The 7,500-nt window shown below is 51.9% G+C and overlaps 2 non-coding genes across 2 annotated transcripts; both read left to right on the top strand.

Annotated features, from left to right (window-relative positions):
- Positions 1 to 5,003: 5,003 nt before the first annotated feature.
- Positions 5,004 to 6,896, top strand: LOC126332350 (small subunit ribosomal RNA). Its single transcript, XR_007563633.1, has one exon. It is a non-coding gene; the product is annotated as a small subunit ribosomal RNA (ribosomal RNA).
- A 365-nt stretch (positions 6,897 to 7,261) lies between these two features.
- On the top strand, positions 7,262 to 7,416 carry LOC126332355 (5.8S ribosomal RNA). The gene has a single exon (XR_007563638.1). It is a non-coding gene; the product is annotated as a 5.8S ribosomal RNA (ribosomal RNA).
- Positions 7,417 to 7,500: the final 84 nt, after the last annotated feature.

The following is a 7,500-nucleotide window of genomic DNA, read 5'->3' as shown; positions in this document are numbered from 1 at the left end:
TATCTTGCGTCTCATGAAGAGTTATATCAAGTATGCCAAATTCCCGCTGTCCCTATACATGCGGTAAGTTCGTCGTGGCCGCTGGCCGGCAGGCCGCGAGACCTGACGCCCGGCGGCAAAGAGTGCCCCTCTGAGGATATAGATGTTCCGTTCCGCCGCACAATGGTGACGGTGACCGCTGCCTGCGGTGGCAACGCTGGGCAGAGTCGATACTCGCCGTGTGGTGGAAGGTAAACATTATGCGGTACATCAGTACTTTCCTAATAGTTCGGTCGTCTCACGGCACTGCTTAGTAAATGATGCAAGGCCACATATAGATGATTTATGCGAATGTCCCTATACGTGCTGTAAGACTGGGCACACAACGTGAATCGCACGTCAGCCAGACACTCGAACATGCACCACTCTCGGCCTGCAACGGAGACACACAATACGTAAACATCTGGAATGCGACAATGTCGAGTGCATCCTCTCTGCCACATTGCACCGTCGACACTATGATAACCAGAGCAGTAGGTCCACCTATAAAAGCACAATACCCCACTCCTCCGACAACTACCATTGCTCAGATAAATCAACACCACCAACACACATCCTACACAGAGGGGCACCAAATATCATCCCCCGCCCTCGTGTTATACCACATGAAAAATTGCAGAAGTGAGAGACACACATCCGCCAGCCTCTTGCTACAAGCATCGAACCGACGTGACGTATCTGACGGTGACTCAGGCATCCGCGTACTGCCACCACTATCCACCCCCCCCCCCTCCTCTCTCTGCACCCTTCCCACACAATACCAAATTTAACCAACTTTATCGCTTAACCTAACTGTGGCTGTACCACATTATCGCTTAACCTAACTGTGGCTGTACCCACATTATCGCTTAACCTAACTGTGGTTGTACCACATTATCGCTTAACCTAACTGTGGTTGTACCACATTATCGCTTAACCTAACTGTGGTTGTACCACATTATCGCTTAACCTAACTGTGGTTGTACCACATTATCGCTTAACCTAACTGTGGTTGTACCACATTATCGCTTAACCTAACTGTGGTTGTACCACATTATCGCTTAACCTAACTGTGGTTGTACCACATTATCGCTTAACCTAACTGTGGTTGTACCACATTATCGCTTAACCTAACTGTGGTTGTACCACATTATCCCTTAACCTAACTGTGGTTGTACCACATTATCCCTTAACCTAACTGTGGTTGTACCACATTATCCCTTAACCTAACTGTGGTTGTACCACATTATCCCTTAACCTAACTGTGGTTGTACCACATTATCCCTTAACCTAACTGTGGTCTGTACCACATTATCCCTTAACCTAACTGTGGTTGTACCACATTATCCCTTAACCTAACTGTGGTTGTACCACATTATCCCTTAACCCCCCCTAACTGTGGTTGTACCACATTATCCCTTAACCTAACTGTGGTTGTACCACATTATCCCTTAACCTAACTGTGGTTGTACCACATTATCCCTTAACCTAACTGTGGTTGTACCACATTATCCCTTAACCTAACTGTGGTTGTACCACATTATCCCTTAACCTAACTGTGGTTGTACCACATTTATCCCTTAACCTAACTGTGGTTGTACCACATTATCCCTTAACCTAACTGTGGTTGTACCACATTATCCCTTAACCTAACGGTGGTTGTACCACATTATCCCTTAACCTAACTCAAGTTGTCCCTTAACCTAACTCAAGTTGTCCCCTTAACCTAACTCAAGTTGTCCCTTAACCTAACTCAAGTTGTCCCTTAACCTAACTCAAGTTGTCCCTTAACCTAACTCAAGTTGTCCCTTAACCTAACTCAAGTTGTCCCTTAACCTAACTCAAGTTGTCCCTTAACCTAACTCAAGTTGTCCCTTAACCTAACTCAAGTTGTCCCTTAACCTAACTCAAGTTGTCCCTTAACCTAACTCAAGTTGTCCCTTAACCTAACTCAAGTTGTCCCTTAACCTAACTCAAGTTGTCCCTTAACCTAACTCAAGTTGTCCCTTAACCTAACTCAAGTTGTCCCTTAACCTAACTCAAGTTGTCCCTTAACCTAACTCAAGTTGTCCCTTAACCTAACTCAAGTTGTCCCTTAACCTAACTCAAGTTGTCCCTTAACCTAACTCAAGTTGTCCCTTAACCTAACTCAAGTTGTCCCTTAACCTAACTCAAGTTGTCCCTTAACCTAACTCAAGTTGTCCCTTAACCTAACTCAAGTTGTCCCTTAACCTAACTCAAGTTGTCCCTTAACCTAACCCACGTTGTCCCTTAACCTAACCCACGTTGTCCCTTAACCTAACCCACGTTGTCCCTTAACCTAACCCACGTTGTCCCTTAACCTAACCCACGTTGTCCCTTAACCTAACCCACGTTGTCCCTTAACCTAACCCACGTTGTCCCTTAACCTAACCCACGTTGTCCCTTAACCTAACCCACGTTGTCCCTTAACCTAACCCACGTTGTCCCTTAACCTAACCCACGTTGTCCCTTAACCTAACCCACGTTGTCCCTTAACCTAACCCACGTTGTCCCTTAACCTAACCCACGTTGTCCCTTAACCTAACCCACGTTGTCCCTTAACCTAACCCACGTTGTCCCTTAACCTAACCCACGTTGTCCCTTAACCTAACCCACGTTGTCCCTTAACCTAACCCACGTTGTCCCTTAACCTAACCCACGTTGTCCCTTAACCTAACCCACGTTGTCCCTTAACCTAACCCACGTTGTCCCTTAACCTAACCCACGTTGTCCCTTAACCTAACCCACGTTGTCCCTTAACCTAACCCACGTTGTCCCTTAACCTAACCCACGTTGTCCCTTAACCTAACCCACGTTGTCCCTTAACCTAACCCACGTTGTCCCTTAACCTAACCCACGTTGTCCCTTAACCTAACCCACGTTGTCCCTTAACCTAACCCACGTTGTCCCTTAACCTAACCCACGTTGTCCCTTAACCTAACCCACGTTGTCCCTTAACCTAACCCACGTTGTCCCTTAACCTAACCCACGTTGTCCCTTAACCTAACCCACGTTGTCCCTTAACCTAACCCACGTTGTCCCTTAACCTAACCCACGTTGTCCCTTAACCTAACCCACGTTGTCCCTTAACCTAACCCACGTTGTCCCTTAACCTAACCCACGTTGTCCCTTAACCTAACCCACGTTGTCCCTTTGCCTAACATAGTTCACTGCTCGGAATCTCTGGTGTCGTTGTTATCCTCATGTAGATGTCTTGCGAGTGTTGCTTACTTTCCACATATTCCCGCTATCCACTGTCAATTGTACTGCAATAGGACTATATCGCCCCCCCCCCCCTCCCTCTGTCCCCCTCTTTGTGTCTCTGTCCTCTCAAGCTGGTCGGTCTGGCGTTTGAGTGTTAAATGAGCCTCGCAGCTGTTCAGTTGCATTCAGATGTCGACGCCCTCAGTGTACGTCGTGGTATGGTCTGTGTCCATTGTCCGCTGATGTCGTACGCGTAACCCACACGCTGTACCGATCATCGGTCGTTACGTACAGAGTGAAGTAGTGTGATACGTGTGACCGTACGCTGGCTGTGCCCAACGGTGTCGAATCTCAATTTCCATATGATGTGCTCGATGCTACTTGTCTCGTCTCCCAATAACAGCTAGGTTGCACTGTGGTACGCCGTAGAGGCGTGTGGGAGGAACGTACGAACGCATTGTATGTCACCCTGGGTCGCTGGGGGTGGTGGTGCGGTGAGTCAGGTCAGGTCAGGTCAGCGTGAGCCGTCTGATGTAGTGACGCGTGTATTCCGACTTTGTCGTATTGCCTCACACAAAGTGCTACCCTGGTGGACCGCGTTCCATATCTGGGACATGCCGCAGATGCCGGTTGACAGTGGATCGCGGAAGGGACATCGCATACGTGCGCGGGCCACCTTCCACGTGTTCTCTTCTGCACATGTCGCAGTGTGTATGTGGTCTGATGTAGCGTGTCGTGACACATGACATCCTGGCATGCAAGAATTGTTGAATTCGCAAATGTAGGTGGACATCTACGTTTACTGCCCAAGATACGCAAATGAACTGGAAATCCGTTGTTGAGCGGTTGTTCACGCTGGAGGTGAATCTGTGATGGCGACGATCGGTACAGCTATTAACCGGTTGTTTCAGCGGTACCCGCCACATCCACACACGTGACTAGGCCCATGTGGGTATGAAGCGATACGCGGCGGTGGCTTGGTGGGACTGTTCCCGGCCGGTGAAGGGGGGCCGCCCGGCGTGTTGGCCGCGCGCTGCGTGGGCGCACGCGCAACAGGCGGCTGGTGGGGGGCGCCGAGTGGCAGGAGCGCCAGCCGACGGGCCCGGCAGGCGGCGCAGCTACGCTGCGGCGCACCCTGCACGCGGCGCCTGGCGGCCAAAGTTGGTTCAGCCGAGCCCGGTGCGAAGCGCGGTGGACATCTGCAGTGTGCTGGTCTGATTGAGGACTGTGTGCGTTGAGGATGCGCCGCCGCCTGGCACTCGGCGCCGCGACGCCGTCTGCTGCTCGGTCGCCCCAGCGGTTCTCGCAGGTGGTTTGTATCGCAGTTGTGCGGACGTGTTGGCGCGTGCGCTGTGCTGGGAGAGTTCGCTTCTGCACCCAAGTGGGGCTTTGCCCTTGTGTGGCGCTGGCGTTGGAGCTGCCGGTCACCATAGGTGGCGCGTGTTGTCTCCCGCCGGCAATGCCACGACAGCACGCTCCCGGGCCTCTGTCGGCAGCGGCAAGCTCAGTTGGGAGCAAGGGTGTTCTCACTAAAACCGTCTACTCGCCTAACTCCGGGCGATTGCGCCTCTCTCGAAACCGACCAAGTACCTAGGACGGCGCTGCGCGCCGCCGGGACCTGAGAGGGTTTCGAGGTGTATCGTGCAGGGGAGCTCGGCCTCCTCCTGTTTGCAGAATAATTGAGCGGACGCTTGCGTGTTCGCGCGGGCCCCCGGGACACACTCCCGGGCGGCCGGCTGCTCAGCTCTAGTTGACGCAGCTCCCTGGTTGATCCTGCCAGTAGTCATATGCTTGTCTCAAAGATTAAGCCATGCATGTCTCAGTACAAGCCGCATTAAGGTGAAACCGCGAATGGCTCATTAAATCAGTTATGGTTCCTTAGATCGTACCCACGTTACTTGGATAACTGTGGTAATTCTAGAGCTAATACATGCAAACAGAGTCCCGACCAGAGATGGAAGGGACGCTTTTATTAGATCAAAACCAATCGGATTGGCTTGTCTGGTCCGTTTGCCTTGGTGACTCTGAATAACTTTGGGCTGATCGCACGGTCCTCGTACCGGCGACGCATCTTTCAAATGTCTGCCTTATCAACTGTCGATGGTAGGTTCTGCGCCTACCATGGTTGTAACGGGTAACGGGGAATCAGGGTTCGATTCCGGAGAGGGAGCCTGAGAAACGGCTACCACATCCAAGGAAGGCAGCAGGCGCGCAAATTACCCACTCCCGGCACGGGGAGGTAGTGACGAAAAATAACGATACGGGACTCATCCGAGGCCCCGTAATCGGAATGAGTACACTTTAAATCCTTTAACGAGTATCTATTGGAGGGCAAGTCTGGTGCCAGCAGCCGCGGTAATTCCAGCTCCAATAGCGTATATTAAAGTTGTTGCGGTTAAAAAGCTCGTAGTTGGATTTGTGTCCCACGCTGTTGGTTCACCGCCCGTCGGTGTTTAACTGGCATGTATCGTGGGACGTCCTGCCGGTGGGGCGAGCCGAAGGGGTGCTTTCGCGTCCCGAGGCGGACCCCGTTTAAATCCTACCAGGGTGCTCTTTGTTGAGTGTCTCGGTGGGCCGGCACGTTTACTTTGAACAAATTAGAGTGCTTAAAGCAGGCAAGCCCGCCTGAATACTGTGTGCATGGAATAATGGAATAGGACCTCGGTTCTATTTTGTTGGTTTTCGGAACCCGAGGTAATGATTAATAGGGACAGGCGGGGGCATTCGTATTGCGACGTTAGAGGTGAAATTCTTGGATCGTCGCAAGACGAACAGAAGCGAAAGCATTTGCCAAGTATGTTTTCATTAATCAAGAACGAAAGTTAGAGGTTCGAAGGCGATCAGATACCGCCCTAGTTCTAACCATAAACGATGCCAGCCAGCGATCCGCCGCAGTTCCTCCGATGACTCGGCGGGCAGCCTCCGGGAAACCAAAGCTTTTGGGTTCCGGGGGAAGTATGGTTGCAAAGCTGAAACTTAAAGGAATTGACGGAAGGGCACCACCAGGAGTGGAGCCTGCGGCTTAATTTGACTCAACACGGGAAACCTCACCAGGCCCGGACACCGGAAGGATTGACAGATTGATAGCTCTTTCTTGATTCGGTGGGTGGTGGTGCATGGCCGTTCTTAGTTGGTGGAGCGATTTGTCTGGTTAATTCCGATAACGAACGAGACTCTAGCCTGCTAACTAGTCGCGTGACATCCTTCGTGCTGTCAGCGATTACTTTTCTTCTTAGAGGGACAGGCGGCTTCTAGCCGCACGAGATTGAGCAATAACAGGTCTGTGATGCCCTTAGATGTTCTGGGCCGCACGCGCGCTACACTGAAGGAATCAGCGTGTCTTCCTAGGCCGAAAGGTCGGGGTAACCCGCTGAACCTCCTTCGTGCTAGGGATTGGGGCTTGCAATTGTTCCCCATGAACGAGGAATTCCCAGTAAGCGCGAGTCATAAGCTCGCGTTGATTACGTCCCTGCCCTTTGTACACACCGCCCGTCGCTACTACCGATTGAATGATTTAGTGAGGTCTTCGGACTGGTACGCGGCATCGACTCTGTCGTTGCCGATGCTACCGGAAAGATGACCAAACTTGATCATTTAGAGGAAGTAAAAGTCGTAACAAGGTTTCCGTAGGTGAACCTGCGGAAGGATCATTACCGACTAGACTGCATGTCTTTCGATGTGCGTGTCGTGTCGCGCAACACGCTACCTGTACGGCAGTGGCCGTGCGCCGCGTGCGGAACCACGCGTGCCTCTCAAAACTAGCGGAAGTGTTGTTGTTGTTGTGTGGTACGAGCGCTGAAGCTCTGGAGCGGCTGGCCTGCGGTACCTGGCGCCTGGCGCCGGTTTTGAATGACGTTCGCCCGAGTGCCTGTCCGCTCCGGTGTGGAGCCGTACGACGCCCATCGGCTGTGAGGCCGTTGGACACAAAAAAAATAGTGGAACAGGGGCCGTCAGACGCCTCAGTCCCGCAAATGCTACTGTCTTGAAAGAGACAGTGGGAGACTGAAAAGGAAAAGATCACCCAGGACGGTGGATCACTCGGCTCGTGGGTCGATGAAGAACGCAGCAAATTGCGCGTCGACATGTGAACTGCAGGACACATGAACATCGACGTTTCGAACGCACATTGCGGTCCATGGATTCCGTTCCCGGGCCACGTCTGGCTGAGGGTCGGCTACGTATACTGAAGCGCGCGGCGTTTGTCCCGCTTCGGAGACGTGGGAGTGTCGTGGTCGCCTGTGTGGCCGGCCGCGTCTC

Source organism: Schistocerca gregaria, unplaced genomic scaffold (assembly GCF_023897955.1).
Source record: "Schistocerca gregaria isolate iqSchGreg1 unplaced genomic scaffold, iqSchGreg1.2 ptg001443l, whole genome shotgun sequence".
In the NCBI taxonomy this organism is placed as follows: Eukaryota; Metazoa; Arthropoda; class Insecta; order Orthoptera; family Acrididae; genus Schistocerca; species Schistocerca gregaria.
Note: the sequence above shows the minus strand (reverse complement) of the source record. Positions and strands in the feature narration are given on the sequence as shown.